The following is a 21948-nucleotide window of genomic DNA, read 5'->3' on the forward strand; positions in this document are numbered from 1 at the left end:
TTGTAACTCCAACTCTAGGGAAATGGTGCTGGAGTTGTTCACATACACATACACACACACACACATGCACACACAATCACACATACACATGCATAATTAAAAATGACCAACATTTTTTACTAAAGAATGACTATGACGAAGATGTGACAATAAGAAGCACTGATAAAAATGAAGAAACATTGCAAACATTGTACATTGCTAGTGAGATTGTAACAGTGTAGCTTTTTAAATTCTGTTGGCTGGTTTCTTAAAGATGTAAGCATAAATTTCTCATACAGTCCAACAAGTCTACCCCTCACTATTTACTTAAAAAATAAAATTCCCAAACTATACTTTCACAAAGATCTGTATGTGTAATCATAGAAACATTAATAGGTCCAAGATAGAAGTAAGTCAAATTTTATAATAGGAAAATATATAAACAAAATATAGGCTATTAATACAGAAGGATATGACTCAGTAATCATAAAAAAGAAAAGTGGATAAATATTACAATAAAACCCGTCCTGATTTAACAAAACCAGATGAAAAAGGCTACACATTACCTGATTCCAGTTTGACAGAAATGTTTAGAAAGCAGGCTAAAGAGACAGTCCTGGTTAAGAGCACTGGCTACTCTTCCAGAGCACTTGGGTTTTATTTCCACCACCCAACAGGCATGCAGGTAGTGCACAGATATACACGCAAAGAAAACATCCATATACTTTTTTCTTAGTTTAGAAAGGCAATTCCATGTAGAACATAAATTTGTGGCTATCCAGGCTGCAGGTGAGAACAGAGATTGGTTGGAAATGGGCATGTTATCTTCAGGGATTGATGGCAATACTTCAAATTCAGAGAGTGGTGATGGTTGTGCAAGTATGAGAATTTACTGAAAACCACTGAACTGTGCATTTAAAAGGGTAGATGCTACAGTGTGCAAAATACATCTTCAAGCTCATTGAACACAGGGTAACATTTCTCTTTTAACTAAGAGTAGGAGGGATTGTGCTTACCTTTTTCCCATGTGAAGCATCGCCTAAGAAATTGTTTAAGAGAAACAGAGTTTTTCAAGATTTGGGAAAATAGCAGCTAAGGGTGACATCACAAACCAGATACAGTAAGGCAATCCTAGGCTCATCTCACCTTAATGTCTTAACTTTCAACATCTGGCTCGGAGAACTGAGACTAAGATACAAACCAATGGGCTCAGTGAGTCTCAGATGATAAAGATAAGAGCCCAGAGAACAAAGGCAATGCTATGTCCAGAATGTCATAGCAGAGTGAGTCACTCTAAGAGAAGTTGGGAGATCTATACAGGAGTTTCTTCAAGTGGTAAGAATGTGCATGTAAGGTCTTTACACAAGGTCAGATGATGTGGGATGTCTTTTGTATATGTAGTGGTTTTATTGGTAAATAAATAAAGTTACTTTTGCCTATGGCAAGGCAGAATATAGCCAGGCTGGAAGAGATATAGAAAGACAGTAGGCATAGTCAAGAAGACGCCACGTAGCTGTGGAAGAAGAAGGACACTCCAGAAACTTACAGTAGGCCACAGCCTCATGGTGATATACAAATTAATAGAAATGGGTTAATTTAAGATACAAGAGTTAGTTAATAAAAAGCATGAGCTAATAGGCCAAGCAATGTTGTAATTAATATACTTTCTGTGTGCTTATTTGGGTCTGGGCAGCCAGGAATAAACAAGAAGTTTCCAGCTACAAAATGGCACCCACCATCTGGGACATGGATTCATATAAGACCTAAAAAAGCTGAAGGAAAACAAAAAGAGGGCTTCTAGACCCACAAAAACAGGAGCCAAGCGCAGCTTCTTGGTAGCTGTAATTTTTCAGATAGGCTGTTTTCTGGCAGCAAGCAGAGACATGGCTCCTTTAAGAGCTGGCTTCCTGGTTTGTACTGGCAGAACAAAACGATTCTGGCTCTTTCGGGAGGTTCTGCTATGGAGCACATAAAGGGGGTCTGTAAGCAGCATGTTACAAATTGCTTAATGGCAACATACACCCACTGCATCCCTGAAGCTGGTTCCCATGATCATGTTTCGCAGAAGTGGTGAACATACCTCCGTCATGTTGGACGTTTCACCTTTTAATAAACACCGGTCTATTTCTTAGTTCTGAGCTAGTGTGGGATTCCTTTTGTTAAGCATCCAATCACTCCACCTTCATATGCAATTTTACTATATTAAAATTAAAACCTTTCTTTTTAATTAGACAGAAAAGGGGAGATGATGTGGAATGAGGGTCTTTTGTATATGTGTTACTTTTATTGGTTAATGAATAAAGCTGCTTTGTTCTATGGCAGGGCAGAATATAGACAGGCTAGAAGAGATATAGAAAGACAGTAGGCATAGTCAAGGATACACCATGTAGCTGCTGAAGGAGAAGGACATGCTGGAACCTTACCAGTAGGCCACAGCCTTGTGGTGATGATACACAGTTTAACAGAAATGGGTTAATTTAAGATGCAAAAGTTAGTTAATAAGAAGCCTGAGCTGATAGGCCAAGCAGTGTTGTAGTTAATATAGTTTCTGTGTGCTTATTTGTGTCTGGGTGTCCAGAAAACAAAAGTGCAGTCTCTGTATAAAGTCAGAACAACTTGAATAGATCAACAAGAACAACCAGACTAAGTCATTGTCCACAAGGTATTGGATACAGTCATTAGAATCTTATTTCAACCATGAGAAATAATTAATCTTAGCTTAAACATAATTATGGTTTGACCTAAAAAAATTACAGAGCAAAACTAAAAGTATTAAGCTTTTATCAAATAAGTTAGAGATGTCATTGGACTAAACTCAAGCATATTTCGTGTGACTACGCAAATCTTTGGCACTAAAAAGACCTTGATGTCAAGCATCCAGTCAAAATTCACCAGGTCTGATGGTTGATCTTCATTGTCTACTGGATTTGGAATCACCTAGGAGACACTCCTTAGGTGTATCTGTAAGGGTGTTTCTAGAGATGTTCAGTGGAGGAGAGAAAGCATGCCCTAAATGTGAGGGACACAATCCCACATCCTGATGTGTGAATTAGCCTGACAAACAAAACAGTGAATATGAATACCACCATTCATTTTGTATCTGCTTCTTGATTAAAGAAGGAATATGGCTAGTCTCCTTACACACTTGTGCCCAAGCCTTACTGCCATTGTGATATGTATCACTTCTTAAACTATGAGGCAAAATTAATTCTTTCTTTAAGCTGCTTCTGTCAATTTTTTCACAATGGTTTTTTTTATTTGCTATGTTTTAGATTGTTTTTATTATATTTCTCCCTTCCAAACCCTCCTTGCTCTCCTTCTAACTCATGACCTCTTTTTCACTAATTTTATTGCATGTATGTCTGTAATAATTTTTTATTTTTATATATGTATATATTCCTACATATAACTTTCTGAGTCTATATAATGTTACTTCCATGCATGTTTCAGGGCTGAACATTTGGCACTGGAAACAAATCTGTGTGCTCTTCCCTGGAGAGAACCATCTCTCCTGCTCCCAGCTTTACTCAGCTGCTTATAGTTCTTTGTATAGGGTTGAGGCATTGTGGGCATTTCTTCATCCTGTTTGGCATGTTCAGTGGTGTCATTCTTGTTTGGCTCATGTTTGGACAGTCATGGTGATGAGGCTTTATGTGTATAGCTTCTGATGTTACTAAGAGAAACATTCTAATAGCAAACTCCCTGATCCTCTGGCTCCTACAATCTTTCCTCCCCCTTCTCCCACAACATTTTCTGAGCCTGAGATGAAGGAATATTTTGTAGATGTATCTATTGGGAATGGGCGCCACTCTACAGATCTGCATTTTGACTGGTTGTAATTTTCTGTAGTGGTCTCTCTTTCTCTTTCAGAGAGAAGTTTCCTTGGGGAAGAGGTGAAGACTACACTTATCTGTGGGTATAAAGATAAATGTTTATAAACTGTTGTCAGGGATTATGCTGGGTTAGTATTGTGTGGTTGTAGATTCTTCTCCAATAAACATGACTTTATTAGCGCTGATTAGTTAGCTAGGTTTCTATCACAGGCATGATATCCTTTTTGTTGAGTGGGTCTTAAGTTCAATTATAGAGCAGCTGGTTACTGCCAAGATACATGTGCTACTACTGTTCCCATAGGATTATCATGCCGTGTCCTTGTTAATGTGGTTCACAGGTGTCACAGGTTGGTAGGACTGTTGTTTGCTTCTTTTCCTTGCGTGTCACTTTCTGGTACCATTAAAGACAGTCTCAGGGAGGAGGCATTCAGGTCAATTCTCTCTGAGTGGGCTCAGGGCCCTATTTCTGACATACATGGAGTCTTCAGCAATAGGGAGTACGTTCCGTTTCTTAGGGGTAACTAAGGACAACAGCCGTAGGCTGTATGTTCTGGAAATCTCCAGGGCAGCCCTGGCCAACAACACAAAAGAGAATCTCTCACATCTGGTACTGGGGCTTTTGTTAGAAGGCCTATGACTCTTGGAAGAAGAACCATCATCCCAGATGAGAAAAGTTTATTAAAATTATATATGTATATTTATACACTGAATTGTAGGCATTATGGGGTTTGTTTGTTTTAAATAAGTGGATAATAGTCAGATTCCTTGGGCTTTTTCAACTATCCATATTACTTTACCTAGCTACCACCTTCTCCTGTGTTTACCTTCCTCCCTTTTCCCTAAGGAGCTCCTCTTGCAATGCTCTCCCCGTCAGGCCAATCGCATCCTGCTATTCACCTTTACACTCCCACTTTCTGTGGTATTAATCTCCTACCCCACTTAAGTTATTCCCACTTCCCTCATCAGATCACTGTATCCTATCATTCCCCTTTACCCTCTTTCCACATCTTCCATATTTATCTCTCTCCCTGCCCTAAGGATCCCCCCTTTCCCATTTTCCTGATCATATTTCTTGTACCCTGATATTCCCCTCTCTATTGCTCCCAACACCCACCTCACATCCTGGCAATGGAACCATTGTACTTCCCTGGATTGCCACAGTTACTCATGCCTGTAGATTTGGAGTTAGAAACCTCCAGTAAGAGAGACAATGCTAAGTTTGTCTTTCTGGCTCTATCATCTCCCTCAATATGATTGTTTCTTGTTCCATCTATTTACATATAAATTTCTTTATTTGAGTTTTCTCTTCCACTTAATAGTATTCCACAGTGTCCGTGTACCACATTTTTATTATCCATTCATCAGTTGTAGGACATTCAGGTTTTTTCCATTTCCAAGCTACTCACAACAGTTTTTAAAGATAACTAATATATCAGGCATGCTGAGAAGCAGGAAAGCTAATCAATCAAAGCTGACATGGATAATAGAATTACCAGACAAGAAAATTAAAGATGCTATAACCATTTTAAGCTCAAGAAATTAAGTAGGAACATAATGTTATATTTAAAAAGGCACTGAATTTTTGAAGATGAAAATTACAATACCTGATGTCCAAGATGCACAGCAAATTGGTTATCACAGAATAAAATACCAATGAACTTGAGGTTGGAAATTTAACTCAGTGGTAGAACACCTGCCTATCACTGCAGGCCCTCAGTTCCATTACAGAACCACAAAAATATTAAAATCAATTATTTCAACTCATTTTAGAAAGCAATAAGAATTGTTTAAAATGAAACTTAGACATAAGAAGGCTTTTTTTAAAAAAAACTATTAAAACACTGATGAATCATCAAAAAGTTGAAATGTTCTGATATACAAGTATTTAGAATCCCCAAGGAGAAAAGAGCATGGAAAACAGAAAAATCGTGATTAAAATGTTCTAAATGTAATAAACACTATAAAGCAAGTTAAAGTAAGTTTAATAATGCAAAGCAAGAGACAAGAAAACCCCACCAAGACACATTAATTGCTCACACTGAGTGATGAAAAGAAAAACCATCAAAGCAAAATAAAAAGCATCAGGAAGGAAGAAAGCAAAAACAAGGCTGCTCGAGGCAGGGGATTTCTCCTGAAACACAGTGTGAACACAGCAACACAGTTAACCTGCTGAAGGAACAAACCTGCAGCCTGTCATCCACAAGGACGCATCCCAAAGAGCGATCACGGAGAAAGATACCAGTAATCTTTCCAACAAGCTGCTACTCACGGTCTGTAAGAATGGCTGAGATTCAAACCTGATATCCCAGACACAGTCGAGAGTTTGTAAGCACTGGAAGCCATATTTTGCTACTGGTAGTAAGTACTGTAGTCACTTTGGTAAGTATTTTGGGATTGAATAAGAATTATAGTGTTCACTTAACCATACATGCTCTTCATTCTATTTCTTGAGTTTTACTCAAAAGAAATAATAAGTCCATAAAGAGACATGAAAAATAAAGATGTAAGAAGTCACATTTTAACCATCAGAACTTGGAAACATGTCTAAAAGACCTTGATAATCACATCAGGTAATAATGAAAAGAAATTGTAGTATATCCATACATTAGAAAACACAACCCCGACAAGACAAAGATGTGAACTATTGACTGCTACACAGCAGTGTGAGTGAACCTGATAATAATTACACAAAAGTAATTCATGGTGTATTTTTATAAAATGCTGCAGTCTCAACTAATCCATAGTGACTGGTATGATCAGTTTTATATTGCTATAATGAAATATTTAAGGAAAGATAATCTTCTAAAGAAAAAAATGTATTTAACGCATGCAGTATTTTATTACAGAAAACAAAGAGCGGAGCACATACTGAGAGTAGCTAGCACTATCTCTCCCATTTGAGACAGAAAGCAAACAGCACAATCTCAGTGATCATGTAACTCCAGCCTAATTTACAAAGCAGAAAATCCCTCTCAGTCTCCCGTACAATACCAGTTATTAGTGACAAATCATTTTCAAGACACGCAGATCACCACCTATCAAAGAGTCAGAGTGGCACCCGTGAGAAACTACCACAGCGTGACTTTAAAAGTCTATTGGCTCTAGCAACTCTATATGTGGGCAAATGAACAGACACCAGTCACAGGCTGTGTTTTATCCTGGCGCTGATATTTAATTGTGTTATGAGGTTTGACAAAGTACCTTATTAAAATAAAGCTCACCTTTTGGGTGAGTAGCTGTTGAGTAATTCAAAATTCAGCATAGCCACAGTGAAAGTCAGCAAATAAATTATTGAAGAACTTCCTCAAAAGCCTTATTTTCCTATTAGTCAGATACAAAAACTAAAAGAAAATAGGAAGGAACATCAATGAGGAATAAAAAGCCTAAAGTGTGTAAATGAAATAGCTGCTATCATTTTTCTTTGCCATTACCTTGACAATAAATGGTTTCTATGGAAGCTCCTGATTTATGGCCCTTTCAAGGCAGTCACTGCTGAACAAAGCCACATTGATTTCCCAAGATCCAAGGTGGGGCAGGTCAAGGCGACAATCTCAGTTCACACTTCTATTGGTTGATATCTATGAATTAAGCCTGACCCAGACCAAATTTATGAATGGGGCCAATCTCACCCTACTTGTCTTATCGCCAACAAATGGAAACTTTTACCATACCGTAACTCATGCACAGGAGGGTACCCTGGACTTGTGACCCATGCCTGTGCAAGGGCTGTGGGTTGGAAGCCTTAAGACTCCCTTTGAAGATTATGAACCAATAAAGTATATTAATCTTGATACAGCTAAACCTTCAACTGCTGGGAACAGAGCTATTACAGTGAGCCTAACAAAAGAACCGCACAGAGAAGCCCAGCAGGCTTCTTTTTGGTTTTCCCTGGGTGAGTGTGGGATTAAAGCTGGCATTTCAATAAGTAGGAAGAAAAGCCTAACCAAATAAAAAAAAATGAAAAAGAAAAAAATGAAACATGGTGGGCAATCAGAAAAGTCAGTCTTAAGTGTGTGGACTGTGTGGGCCACCATCAAGCTCTCTAGAGTAAGTGGCTACGGTGTGTTTGAAGGGACAAGTACCAGGTAGCACAGAGTATGGCTGTAATGTGTGTTACACCAGTAAATTGTGGCTCCATGAACCCCCCTTCAAAGTTACTCCTTTGTTCCTTTACCCCATTAGGTCTTTTGTAGGCTATGGCACATAGGAAAACCTCTCACATGCCGTGGCTTAGCTTTGCCCATGTACTGTCCTTTCTATAGCCCCCGATAGGTATGAGAAGTAAATCAGAAAAAGTAGACATCAGCCGTGCTTCTAAATTGCTGGCTTCCTAAGCATGTTTGTGATTGAACAGACATTGTACAATGCTAATCACAGTGAGAAGAGATGTTTCCTCTCTTGATTGTGTCAGCAGCAAGACCCAGGTGTACAGCACAGTGTCCTTAGCTCCTTTAGAATGGTGCAGACCTGGGTTTGGAGCATTGCTCAGTCTTACACTAGAAGAAACATAACTGCATTAATAACAAGTACAGTTTTCCCTAATGATTCATCAGGAGACCCTTGTTTTCCCTAATGATTCATCAGGAGACTCTTATTTTCCCTAATGATTTGTCAGGAGACTCAGTGCACAGTTCTTGGAATCAGGGTTACCTCATTGAATTACCTAGACTGAGACCTTAGTTCAGTACTTATTAGCTGTGTGACCTTGAGCAATTTATTTACCCGTGTTTATACTCAGTCTTCCCGTCTGTAGACTGAAAATGACTTAGGATAAACTCGTGGTATTGATGCGAGGACAAAATACCATGGCACACATCAAGTGTTTAAAACACAGCGTGTAGTATGGACTTGGTATACACTAACAATTCAGTAAACCTTAACCACTCATACCAAAAAGGCTTTTTGCTTATACTTTGCTTGTTTTTCATGTGGTTTATGATCTGAGGTTGTTTGGTTGGCTGGTTGTTTTGTTTTGTACTAATGAAGATTGGAAATTGATGTAGCCATATGGAAAGACTGAAGGGTCAAACAAGGGATGTTCACGGGTGGGCACACACCAGCTTTGATCAACTGTTCCAGGCAGTGACCCATCACTGTATGTCACTAAGGGAGGAGGAAACCATGATGGGATAGCCTGACAGCAAGAGTGTGGCATCTCCCTGGACCACAAGCAAGTGGGCTGGAACAAAGCCAAGGGAAGGAAGGCAATCTCTAAAAAAAAAAATCACAACACATCTTCCTGTTTTGACAGTTCAGAGGCAAAGGCAGCTTTGTAGAAAAAGCAGTATACGTCAAGATCTCCAAGAAAAAAGACTAGCGAGGCACAGCCTGTTACTGTGCAAGCCCCCTACTTGTGTGTGCACAAAGGCCTTGACCCTCAACAGAACTGTGCTATGCAGAGACGATTTTGATTGTTTCCCCCTGATACGGCATAAAATTCTTTCTTCCTTCCTCGATTTGCCCTGTGCTCCCTCTGATGCTAAGAACACACACAGCATCACAGATCAACTCTCCTGATTGATAATGCTTCATTTTTAACCTGAATATGTCCCCCCTTCTAAGAACGTTGAGTTGGAGTCAAATATTCAAATTCCTGAAAATTATACCAACCACGGAGGTAGCAAAATAAAATTAAACTCGCCAATTCATTATATCACCGATTATAAATGGTACTTATGCCAGGAATGGAAGCAGGAGAGGGCACCAATAAGGAGTAAGAGAGAACGCACCTGCTAGAAGAAAGAAAAATGGAAACTAATATTTATGCAGTGTTCACCTCTCTCCCTTCAGATACTAGAACGCTTATTTAATGAGTCTCTCTCTATCAACTTGTCAAGCAAAACAGCTGCACCTTCTGAGTTAAAGTGACATGTCTCCACCGAGCTTCCAAAACCGAGCCTCAAGCTTACTGCACAAAGAAAAGGGAAACCCAACAACTACCTCCTCCCTCCCAAGAATTGCTTGCGCCATCTAGTGGCAGCATGTGACATAGCATCCAACTGGTCAAGGGAGTCTCTCTAGCTCTTTCTGTAGTTATAAAGACTGTAACACTGGCAATCCCAATAAGATATGCTAACGTGGAAGAGGGAAAATTTCACCAGTTCTCACCAATAAACAAAGAAATACAAGTAACTAATGAGTGCTTGGATACATCATATCATATACATATGCATATACATATGCATTATGTGTACCAATAATAAAGAAAGAGACGATCAATTAGAGTGTGTTGGGGAAGATGAAAGAGGCTGAAGTCAGAGACCCTAGGAGGAGCTAGAGGAGAGACAGGGACAAGGGAAAGTGAAGTAATTCTATTGTGATTAAGATGTCATTTTTAGAAAACTTCAATTATCTACCTCATCACACAATGTCTGCCCAAGAGATCTTAGCTGGGTTTGGAACCAGTGACCACCTCTCTGTACAAAAGAATCAATTTGGGACTTTTTAAAAATAGATCAAAGCTGAATTTTGTAAAAACAACCCCTCTCGGGGTTGCCTAGTCTTGGGCTCAGGAGACTGGTTGTTTTGTTTTGTTTTTTAATGGGGAAGAAAAAGTTCTTCAGATCATTTGGGGCAATCTAAGATTTGAGAAACACAATGGAAACTCAAGCCTTCCTTGTTTAAAAGTGAAGAAAGTCTGGCAAAGGAACTAAGACTATCTTCCCCTTCGAATACAGGGCTTCTTTTCCTAAAAACCCAAATTCCTAAAATTGCTCAAACCAAATCAGCAAATGCAAGCTGAATTCTTGAAAAGATGTTTTTTTCTGAAATGAAAATATTTAATGCTCCAAAGGTAAATAGAATATTTGCTGTTTTTATTGTACCTGGCAAGTTGGAAGAACAGAAAGAAAGAAAAAAGAAGAAGCCAATTTGAAAGTAGTTGCAACGAAGGTTAAGTCTTATTTAGATTATATCATTTCTGTATTCAGGGTGCTCCAGTTCTCCCTGTCTCCTTGCAAGAAATCAGGCAAGCCATTGCAATCTTCTACAGCATCCAACAAAAGAGCTCTTCCTTTGTATAGTGTCAATTCATGAACACTGACATTCAGATGTGTCTTGCACGGGGGCACCTTGAGCTGACATCTTTGTTGGCTTTTATTTCTGGTCAGTGTGAGAAGAGAGTTTCATATAAAGGCGTGTGAGAAACAGAAATATGAGGTACTTAAAGTGTGCGGCAGCTCTTTCTATAGTAGGAAAATCTCAGAGATGCTAGAAAAAGAGACAGAGAAAGAAGAACACACAGAGATAGAAGTGGAGATTTATCTTAATATCTGGGTTAACAAAATCTGTAATGGGGAAGTTGAACATTGCCTTATACAGTCACAGGACCTAGCAGATGCCATAGACACTCCCGGTGCATTCACTGTGGTTTGAACTTTTCAGTGAGAATCCTGTGTGAGAAATAATTGAGAGTTTTTCGGTCTGGAGACAAGACACTTTGGTAACAACAGGATCTAAACAGTGGAGAAATAATAAAAATTTAAGGAGTTCACCATCAATTTGTCTTTATTTTATGGGGAAAAAAGAGAAAAGAGGAAGATGGAGGCTGGAATATACTTAAGAAAGGAAATCCCATCTATTACAAAGACATACACATGTAATCTTCCACATACTCCTGTACACACACACATGCACACACACACACACGCACACACACACACACACACACACGTGCGCGCGCTCCCCAGGCGGGTAGTGAATCTGTACTCAATGGTAAACCAATGAGAAAGTCAGTCACCTGCTAAACACTTTTCACATATTGGTTTGTTTGTTTTTAAGTCTTAGTTTGAGTTGGCATGACAAAATTAAAGAAGACTCTGTTGAATACATGAACTATGTGAGACAGAAACGTAAAAAGAGATAATGTTCCTGGAGGCTAAAAAGATCTGCCCCCAATTGAAAGAAGCAGACAAGGAGGCGGTCTCTATGTCTGTGTGCTGGATTTTTGGTAACTTTACACCATTGCATGATTTGTGTGATTCCTGGGTTTAATGGTTTCCTTTAGTCCTTTAGAGAGCACATACCAGAAAGAGGACAGTGTTCCATGTATACCACATCACTGAAAACAAAGTACCAGGCTAGTGGGATACTGGCATCTCACTGGAAACATAACCTAAAATAAGAAGTTTCTCAAATCCCTAAAAGTTTTCAATCTGAGAACTCTGAACTCCAAAGAAAGGCCATTAACAGTAAAGTCAAGGTCAAAAATAAAATGTCACATTCTGATCCCTGCTGACTTCAGTTTGGGTGTGTATAGTCAGTTCATACAGTCGTTTTCAGCTTTAACTACTCAGCAGAATTACACCTGATGCTTTTAACATCACAGAGCTCTGCCCACCCCCAAAAGGTTCTAAGGCAGTCGGTGGGATCTTAAATCTTCAGTTTGTTTTACTAGGTAGTCAGTGCAAAAAGTCAATACTTGAACTATGAAGCCTCAGCCCTGCCTGCCATGGACATTCCAACAATTAAGTTAGGCCCATAGACCCTACCACTTCCAAATCTCTCTTTCTTATGCGCCTTCAGAGTAAACCTCAGAGGAGTAAGATATAACAAAACAAAGCGTATAGCAAAAACTAGAGAGCATAGGAATTTATTTTTATGTCAATTTTAAGACCCCTTCTCTAGGGCCAAAGTATGTTTGTATCTGTGTGACCATTTTATTCAAGATGTCAATACCATTTCATCGACACAAAAGTTATAAAATGAACGCGTTTTCTAAATAACAGAGCACAAAGTCTATGTTAGTGCCTTTTAAAAGAATTAGCCTATTATTATAGCTTGAGTATTTTCTCGGTGTATTCTGATCATCACATGGTAATAGGGGACCCAGAGCTATTGCTGCTTCTAAAAGCCTAGAAACAAACCACTGGTCTATACTCCGTGTTGCTGTGAGCCTGGGTTGGGTGAAGTTTAACCCCAGTTTCCAAGGCACTTGTGGTCTAGCCGGCTATTGGTAGTTCGACATCATGACACCATGATAGATGTCTGTGAAAACACCTGTGAGCCACTTTACACCTTCAGACAGCTTTATTAACCCATCTGTTCACTCACACGAATGAAATCATTCCCCTATAAACTACAAATGGCTATCACCTTAAACGACAGCACGGCAAATGAGATGTTCAACTTGAAAGGGTATTTGTGCACCCCCTGGGGAAATGCTGCTGCCAGTGTAAGCAAAACCAAGAGCAAGCTGAAAAGAACCACTTTCGGGCTCTGTCAAATGAAACCTATAACTGACTGACAGTAGTAAAAGGAACAGCCCATCTCTGTGATCGAGATGATCGCAACGTGTCTAAAACAGCCAACAGCATCGCTTTGTACATTGTAAATGTGAACAGCATTTCTTTATGCATGACTGAGGTGAGAAAAAAAAGTCACAATCCACCATGGCCACTGGATTCCTTTGTTTCCAATAGCATGTCTCCCTTGTTAATGTATTTAAATATCCATACTCAGTAAAACCATTCAAAAGTCCTGGCAGTGTCACTAACAGTTAGACCTAAGCGAAGTGCTCATATCATTTAGAACTGCCCAAACACCTGAGTTAGAGGAAAAGTGCTTCAGAAGCATGGTGATTGCCACACATGACAAATTTATCACTTTACAGTTTGACCAAACTTTACCCAGTCTGGTTTCATACCTACCCCCATCTTCTGCTGACTGAACCCACCAGGTCATCCCAGTGAAACTCCGATATGAACAACAGCTTGGCAAAGCAAGTAGGGAAGGATGATTTGGATTTCCAACAAAGCAGTTCTTAACTTTGAGCTCATATAGAGCAGAAGGAGAAATAGATTCTAAGAGACCCATGAATCTGAATGGGTGGGGACATCTGCCATCTATTTTTAGTAACATCTAGCCAAAAAATAATATTCTTTGAAATATAAATGCAAGAGCTCAACCATAGTAGGTTATCTGTGTTCTAGAGCTTCATCATAGAGTCCTACTTACATTTCGGTTTCTCATTGCAGTGATGCACATGTTGGGGGCTACATGTACTGTTTATTCGGCTTTTAAATGATTGATTGAATTCTGAAAACCTAGATTCTGTTATGAGAAGAATGCATGCTATTGCAACATTTTAAACTGTTGTGTAACAACATTGCAAGGTGGTGGGATCTTTCCTTTTTATTTTAAATTGCACATTTAAATCATTGTTCTCATGGGAGATAGAGAGGTTTCACCACATTGCCAATAATATTACGAGAGGTCAATAAACTTTAAAGCTATTTCTTTTGTAGTCACCAATGGTTAGACTTCTATGTGATTTTGATACATGTGCTACCTATGTGAGTTTTTCCTCAAGGACTCTGAAGATACTCGAATTCATAGGAGCAAGACACACGAGAAACAAAATATCTTCTTCTATGTTCTTCCATGTCAATTGCCCTCTGTGCTTCATGACACATTTGATAGGGTTGGAGGAAGTGTTTGTTTTCGAGGGGGTGTATTTATTTTGTTTGCTAAGACAGATATCCTCTATACTGCATTCCAAGTAATACATTAAAAGTTACTTCCTGCAGATGGTCAAATACCAAGAACACAAAATACATTCAATTGTATGTCTTAGAAAAAGAAAAGAAACTTCCTGGTATATACTGTGTGTAGCTATGCTACTTCTAGCTACTTCAGTGCCGTGCTCACAGACTAAAGTCACCAACCTTGCCTTTAGGAGCTCCTTCTTCCCTATATGTTCAGAGAAGAAAACTGCAGGTCTTTAAGCTGCCTAACTATGTCCAAGAATTCTCCAGTTATTGCTTATAATGTATTTTGTGATTTCCAAATGACGAGTGTTATATAATCATAAAACAGCAACACACAGAAAAAAGACTTTTGTCAAGGTAGTGAAACCTTGATTCTTATACGCTGGTTAGCCTCAGACTAAATACATAGGCATCAACTTTGTTGAAATCGGTTCCAGCACCTCATTCTTATACACTATATTTATTCCCACTCATGTTGGTTACTATTAATGTCTGGCTAACATTTCACTCAGCTTTGTAGACAGAAGTTTCTGTCCTGCCTGGTCTCACAGTCATTCAATCCCAAAGAAATATACAGAGGCTTATATTAATTATAAACTGTTTGGCCCATTAGCTCAGGCTAATTATTAACTAACTCTTACAACTTAAATTAACCCATAATATTTGTCTATGTTTATCCCATGGTGTGGAACCTTTTATCAGTGAAGCATTCTTATCTTGCTTCCTCTGTGTCTACCTGGTAATTACTTCTCTGCCTTTCCTCTTCTCAGAATTCTCTTAGTCTGATTGCCCTGACTATACTTCCTTCCTGTCTACTGGCCAAGCAGCATTTCATTAAACCAATACAAGTGACAAATCTTTACAGTGTACAAGAGCATTATCTCATAGCACAGCTTCACTGTTGCCATTCTCAAATTTTCACTGAAGCCTCTATTAAGAGAGACACCCTTATTGCTTCTTGAGTTAATATACTGAAGTAAAGCCCTGTTTGTCCAGCTGGTATATGTTGTAGGAGCCCACTTGTTCATTTCCCAGCTGCCCAGACTCCCAAAATAATCACACAAAACTATATTAATTCAACACTGCTTGTCCTATTAGCTTATACATATTTTAGTTCACTCTTAGCTCTTAAATTAACCCATTTTTATTATTTTATATTTTACCATGGTGTTCGTGGCCTACTGGCAAGGTAACAACTGATGCTTGTGTCTTTCTTCTCTGGTGGCTCCACGGCATTTCTAGACTCTTCTTTCTCCCAGCACTTAGATTAGTTTTCCCCTCCTAGCTCTAGTCTACCCTATCACCAATAAAAACAACACATATACAGAAGGTCTTCCCACACCAGGTATAAAACACCTAACATCCCAACAGAAGATTTCTGAGTGAGTGATAAGTAAAACACCTCCGTGCTAACAAGCATCTTAAAAATCTTACAACTTCTTACGAAAAAAAGTATCAATTAGATGCCTTAACCGGGAAGGTAACACAGTAACTTCCCATGGTCATAGGACACTTAGAATACCTCAGAGGACCAACTGAATCCACAGATAGTCAAGCATGCTTTTATCACCCACTCAACTCAAAATAGCCAACCCTGAAATCATGCCTGCAGGAACTCAACACAAGCAGTAATTAACACCTTGTGAAAAAACAAAACAAAAACAAAACATTCTCTTACAGTCAATTAAACACATTCAAGCCAATTATTTGAACAATTCCTACCTGTATGCAATTCAAACTTTCACTTCAAAAGAATCTGCTCACAGGCCTACTGATTGCCTCTAGATATTAGGAAGCCAGGGGTTATGGTGTATGAAGGAACTTCTCTGACTCCAGAGACTAGCATGAGAAAGATAAAATTAGACGTCTGTCTTAGGTTTTTTTTTTCCTATTGGTAGGATAAAACATTGACCAAAACCACTTAAGGGGAAAAGGATTTATCTTAGATCACAGTCCCATAGTATAATGCATCATCATAAGGAGTTAAGGTTAGGAGCCTGAAGCAGCAGGTGACCTTAGATCCACGATTGGAAAACAGAGTGATGAATACATGGTGCTGTTGACTCAGTTTATGCGATCCAAGATCTAAGCTAGGAAATGGTGCCACCCACAGAGGGTGGGCCTACCTGTCTTAAAGTAATCAAGTTGTTCACCACAGAAAACCCATAGGTCTGTCTCCAAAAGACTGTTGATTCTGTTGAGCTGACCATCACCAATCCCAAGCAAGGATTCTATGGGCAGTATTGTTTTCATACATACAGGAGGAAAAAAAAACATAAACTGAGCTTCTGAAGACTCACATCTTCAGAAGAAATACATGAAAAAGTTCAAAATATACATATTGGAGGGCCTCAAAGTTTAGACACAAGTTTAATAGTATAAAAATGTCCTGCCAGAACTCACACTGAAGGAGTCTTCTACTTCTGTCTTTAGTGTGAAATATCATCAGTAACTAATCAGAAATTTCACTGTATCCTCTCCACATCACCCTCCACAAATATTCTTCTCTCCATGGATGCAATGCTACAGTAAAATCATTTAGGACATAATTGTTCAGGTTATTTACTTAAAGTGTATGCATGTATTGAATGCAAAATTATTTATACAACAAATGCTGGAATTGATATACTATGGGGGTCACATAGATTTACATAGTTATACCTACCATGGCTGAGTAGGAAAGAAAACTATATAGATAATTATAATCTAAGATGACATATATTATATAATCAAATTTATATAAGCATCTAAATGTTTCCATAAACTTACAGGGCACTCTTACAATAAGGCTCTGGCTGTAGATTTCCTGAGTGGTGTCACTGAGCAGATAATACTGCCATAGATAATGGCTAATGCTAATGTTCTGGCTCTTTAAGAGACAAGCCACGCTCACTCCCTTCCTGCTTGCAGCTTCTGCCCCACTTTCTCTCTTCCTGTCCCCTTTCTCAGAAAGGCAGACTTTCTCTCTCTCTCTCTCTCTCTCTCTCTCTCTCTCTCTCTCTCTCTCTCTCTCCTCTCCTCCCCTTTTTCCTTCCCCTCCATAACCCATCTAATAAATGTCATACTTTACTCTATGGTGTGTTTATCCGTTTCTGTCGCCCACTGGCCACAGTCACATGGAGACCTGCCGCGTGGTCTCATGGGCCATCCCCCCTCAAGACTGGCTGCTTTCGGGACCCCAGTAGCTTGCAGCAAACCCATCTGCATAGTGTGCCTGTCTGTCTGTCCCTTGCCCACCTGCCACCCACATGTCTTGCCACTGGGGACGCCCAGGGGACCAGCCACCTTTGGAGACCTGCTGTGTGATGCACCGGGGCCCTGCCCAGGAATGGGGCTGCTCTCGGGACCTACTGCCCCCAGCCTGCCAGGCAGCTCGCAAATCCATTACATTTTGACTCAGATAGGCTTTCCCACTCCAATTCCTCTGCAGAGATTGGAATCCTGAACTAGGGATTTTTCCTACTCCCACCACCGGCCTCCAGGCTTCGATCAGTGAGTCTCCCCAGTTGTGCTATGGTTGCTTCCCTTAACTAAAATTATGTTTGGACTGACCCGGGATTAGTCAGCCCACCCTTGCACTGTAAACTCTGTGTGGTACATTCAATTGGAGAACCAGGGTCCCTCAGATTCTTCCTCCTTTTTTATATTTCTTCTCTTTTTGTAGGGACATAGCCCCACCCATTGGGGGCGTGTTGGCCTCGGGCTAATGTTTACGGATAAATCTGCCGGGCGTGAGCCCAGCAGCCCTTTTCTTTTGCTCCGCTTTTCCAGTGCTCCGCGGGAACCTGTGGTCCTGTAAGTCTATTTCCTTATTAAAGCTGTATATATCTATATAATCTGTCTGCATTCATTTGCGCCACCACATTTGGCGTCCCAACGTCGGGCTCTTTTGCCCCCGACCCGGCACAGGGGGGGGCGCAAGCTCCACCTTTCCCGGCTAGTTGCCTGAGCTCAGGAAGGCGATTTACAGCGGGCTCCCTGCTCGCTTTCCCTTCCCCCACTCCAGGCCACTACAGTCGCAGAGCAGCGACCCCCCACAGAGCAGTTAATAGCTCCCTGCTTCTTCCAAACCCTCACTGCCTGATTTAAGGGAAGCACCTGCAGTTTTGAAAAAAAAAGCCACCAACCCCTTCCCTTAACAGGCAGTACAATAATTTTTGTTTTGAGTTAATTGTTTCAGACCGGTTCTGACTTAGACCACGTGGACTCAGGTGCATTTCTTTAGCCACCACTGGCAGGAAAACTTCATTACAGGTACATAATTTTCTTTTATAAATAAGAAAAATGTCTGAAAATATTACCATTCAAGACTTTAACAGCCTTTTCAGTTGTACCATGTGGGAGATTTTACAAGAAGTGTCTGTCAGCCCACAGATATGGATCTTTCTGGGATTCGTAGTTTTCCTTGGTACTGTATGGTTTGATAATAGAAATATGATAAAGTCTTTACGAGACGAGGTTGAACGCTTAAAAACAATTGAGAATGACAACAATCTTCTCAAAAATCAGTTTGAAGTTCTCCAGGCAGAAAACAGATCTTTGTTTAACACAACTCGACAAACTGAAAAAAATTTAGAAGAGGTACAGGCTGATGTTAAGGAGAAATTCATTACTATGGAAGAAGGAACAGCTGATTTGAGTCGTAAGCTTCAGTCCCTTTCAGTAGGAACTGAAGCATTAACGGCTGATATTAAGGAGAAATTCATTACTATGGAAGAGGGAACAGCTGATTTGAGTTGTAAGCTTCAGTCCCTTTCAGTAGGAACTGAAATATTAACGGCTGATATTAAGGAGAAATTCATTACTATGGAAGAAGGAACAGCTGATTTGGATCGTAAGCTACAGTCCCTTTCAGTAGGAACTGAAGCATTAACTGAGAGAATCAAAACTGCTGAATGTGACAATCAGATTTTGTCTAAAGCTTATGACAGATTGACAGAAAGATTATCTATACAAGAAGGCACGGTAAATGCTATAAAAATTATGTCCAAAGATGAGACGTTATCTCTAATGGACAAACTTCATACTTTAGAATCCTCAATGAAGGCTTTAGAACATAATTCTGGACAGGAGATTCAGACATTAAAGAAGGCAATGGTGAATAGAATTGAAAAGATTGAGGAATTTCTAAATTCTGAGGAAGAAGAGCAAGAGGTAGAAAGGCATATTTTAACTAAATCTGTGGGTAAATCCCTCCAGGACAATTCCCACAAAGCTCTACCTACAGTTCTACCTGCCTTTCCAGTTGTAACAACAGAGAAAGTAGTTGGTTCCAGAAACCCTAGGGTCATCAAGGAAGATACATGGGAACCTGTCCGTATGAATGATCTCAAAGAAATTAAACAGGCTGTAATGACTTTTGGAATGAATGCCTCTTTTGTTAAAGAGATGCTAAGGTCTTGGGCCACCACGAATAAGGTCACGCCCTCTGACTGGTTTCAACTGAGCTCTGCTGTCCTTGAGAGTGGAACGCAATTGAAATGGAAATGCTTATTCAGGCAAGAGGCTAGACTTTTAGAACAGCAGGAAAGAGCAAAGGGAATTGAGATTTCCATAGATCAAATTTTGGGAGAGGGGCTATTTTCTGACCCTCAGGAACAAGCTAATTTGGATGAAAACATACTCTCCGTGTGTACTACAGCAGCCTTAAGGGCTTGGGACAGGGTGCAAGACCCAGGACAGAGGATGGAATCATTTGTCAGAGTTAAACAGGGTCAGAGAGAACCCTTTACTGACTTTTTACAAAGAATAACTAAAGCTGTACAAATAGGGATATCTGACCCAGAAGCAAGACATATAATGATCGAGACTTTGGCTTATGAAAATGCAAATGTGGAATGCAAAAGGATTTTGGGACCTTTAAAGCTCAGATCAGCGCCATTAGAAGAATGGGTCTTGCATACACTAGATGTTGATACATTTGACTATGGCACTGAAGCATGGGTAGAAGAAGCAATTTCCAATGGTAAAAGGAGACATCAGAATACCAAATGTTTTAATTGTGGCAAAATGGGTCATATGAAAAGGAATTGTAGACAACGGATTTTCAGAAATAATAATAATGCATCTTCTAGAAATAACAGAAATAGGAGGACTCAGCCTTCAGGTTTATGTAGAAGATGTGGAAAGGGCAGACACTGGACGAATGAGTGCAGGTCTACAAGAGATAGACAAGGCAACCTGATACAGATGGGAAACGTGAGAGGGGGGCCCTCACAGGCCCCCATGGCAAACATGGTTCAGTCATTTCCAGTTACTACAGAGAACGTGACTCGTCAGGACAATTAGAAAGCCCCATGCCTACTGTTACAAGCAATAATGATCAGAAAGATGAGTTCCGTGTGTTTTGGCAAACTTCTATAAATGACCAAAGACCAAAGCTGAGAGTGTGTGTAAATGGCATTTTTATTACTGGCCTGCTGGACACAGGTGCGGATGTAAGTATCATTACCCCAGAATCTTGGCATCCATATTGGCCTCTTCAGAATGTAAATGTTCAGCTCCTGGGAATTGGAACCCTATCTCGAGTAAGGCAGAGCACGAGATGGGTTGAATGTATAGGACCAGAGGGACAAATAGGAAAATTAAGGCCATATGTAGCCAATATTGCAATGAATTTATGGGGTCGTGACCTATTACGACAATGGAATACCCAAATTAACATTCCTGCTACTTCTAGAGCCTATATTTCTGGGGACAATATTAAAAGATATTACAAACGGAGAAAACCGGCCATTCGGGCTGTACAAGAACAAGCAATTGAAGTCCCTTCAGAGATACCAACAGCCTTGCCTTTAAAATGGTTGACTGAGAAACCAATATGGACAAAGCAATGGCCTTTAGCTGAGGAAAAGTTACAGGCTTTAGAACAGTTGGTACAAGAGCAATTAGATGCTGGACATATAGAAGAATCTACCAGCCCTTGGAATTCTCCTGTATTTGTGGTTAAGAAAAAATCAGGTAAATGGAGAATGGTGACAGATCTCAGGGCTATCAACAAGGTTATTCAACCTATGGGCCCTCTGCAATCTGGAATTCCTTTGCCCTCTTTATTGCCAAAAGGATGGCCTCTCATAGTTATTGATTTAAAGGATTGTTTTTTCACTATACCTTTACAAAAAGAAGATAGAGAAAAATTTGCCTTCACAGTGCCTACTTATAATAATTCTCAACCTTCGAGGAGGTACCACTGGGCCGTCCTCCCCCAGGGTATGTTAAATAGCCCCTCCCTGTGCCAATATTTTGTGAATCAACCATTGCAAATAATACGCAAGAAATTTCCCAAATCGATAGTATATCATTACATGGACGACATTTTGTTATCCGATTCAAACATGGATACCTTGAACAGACTGTTTGAAGAAATAAAAATACTTTTACCAAAATGGGGATTGCAAATTGCTCCTGAAAAGATTCAGAAGGGAGATTCTGTTAATTATTTAGGTTATAAAATAGGTTTACAAAAAATTAAGACACAAAAGGCGCAAATTCGGAGAGATTGCCTACGGACTCTTAATGACTTTCAAAGACTATTAGGGGACATTTCCAGTCTACGGCCAGCTATCGGGATAACACCTGATCTAATAATTCATTTGAACAAAACCTTGGATGGTGACAAAGATTTAAACAGTCCCAGAGAATTAACAGCT

This window comes from Chionomys nivalis, chromosome 2, assembly GCF_950005125.1.
Source record: "Chionomys nivalis chromosome 2, mChiNiv1.1, whole genome shotgun sequence".
In the NCBI taxonomy this organism is placed as follows: domain Eukaryota; kingdom Metazoa; phylum Chordata; class Mammalia; order Rodentia; family Cricetidae; genus Chionomys; species Chionomys nivalis.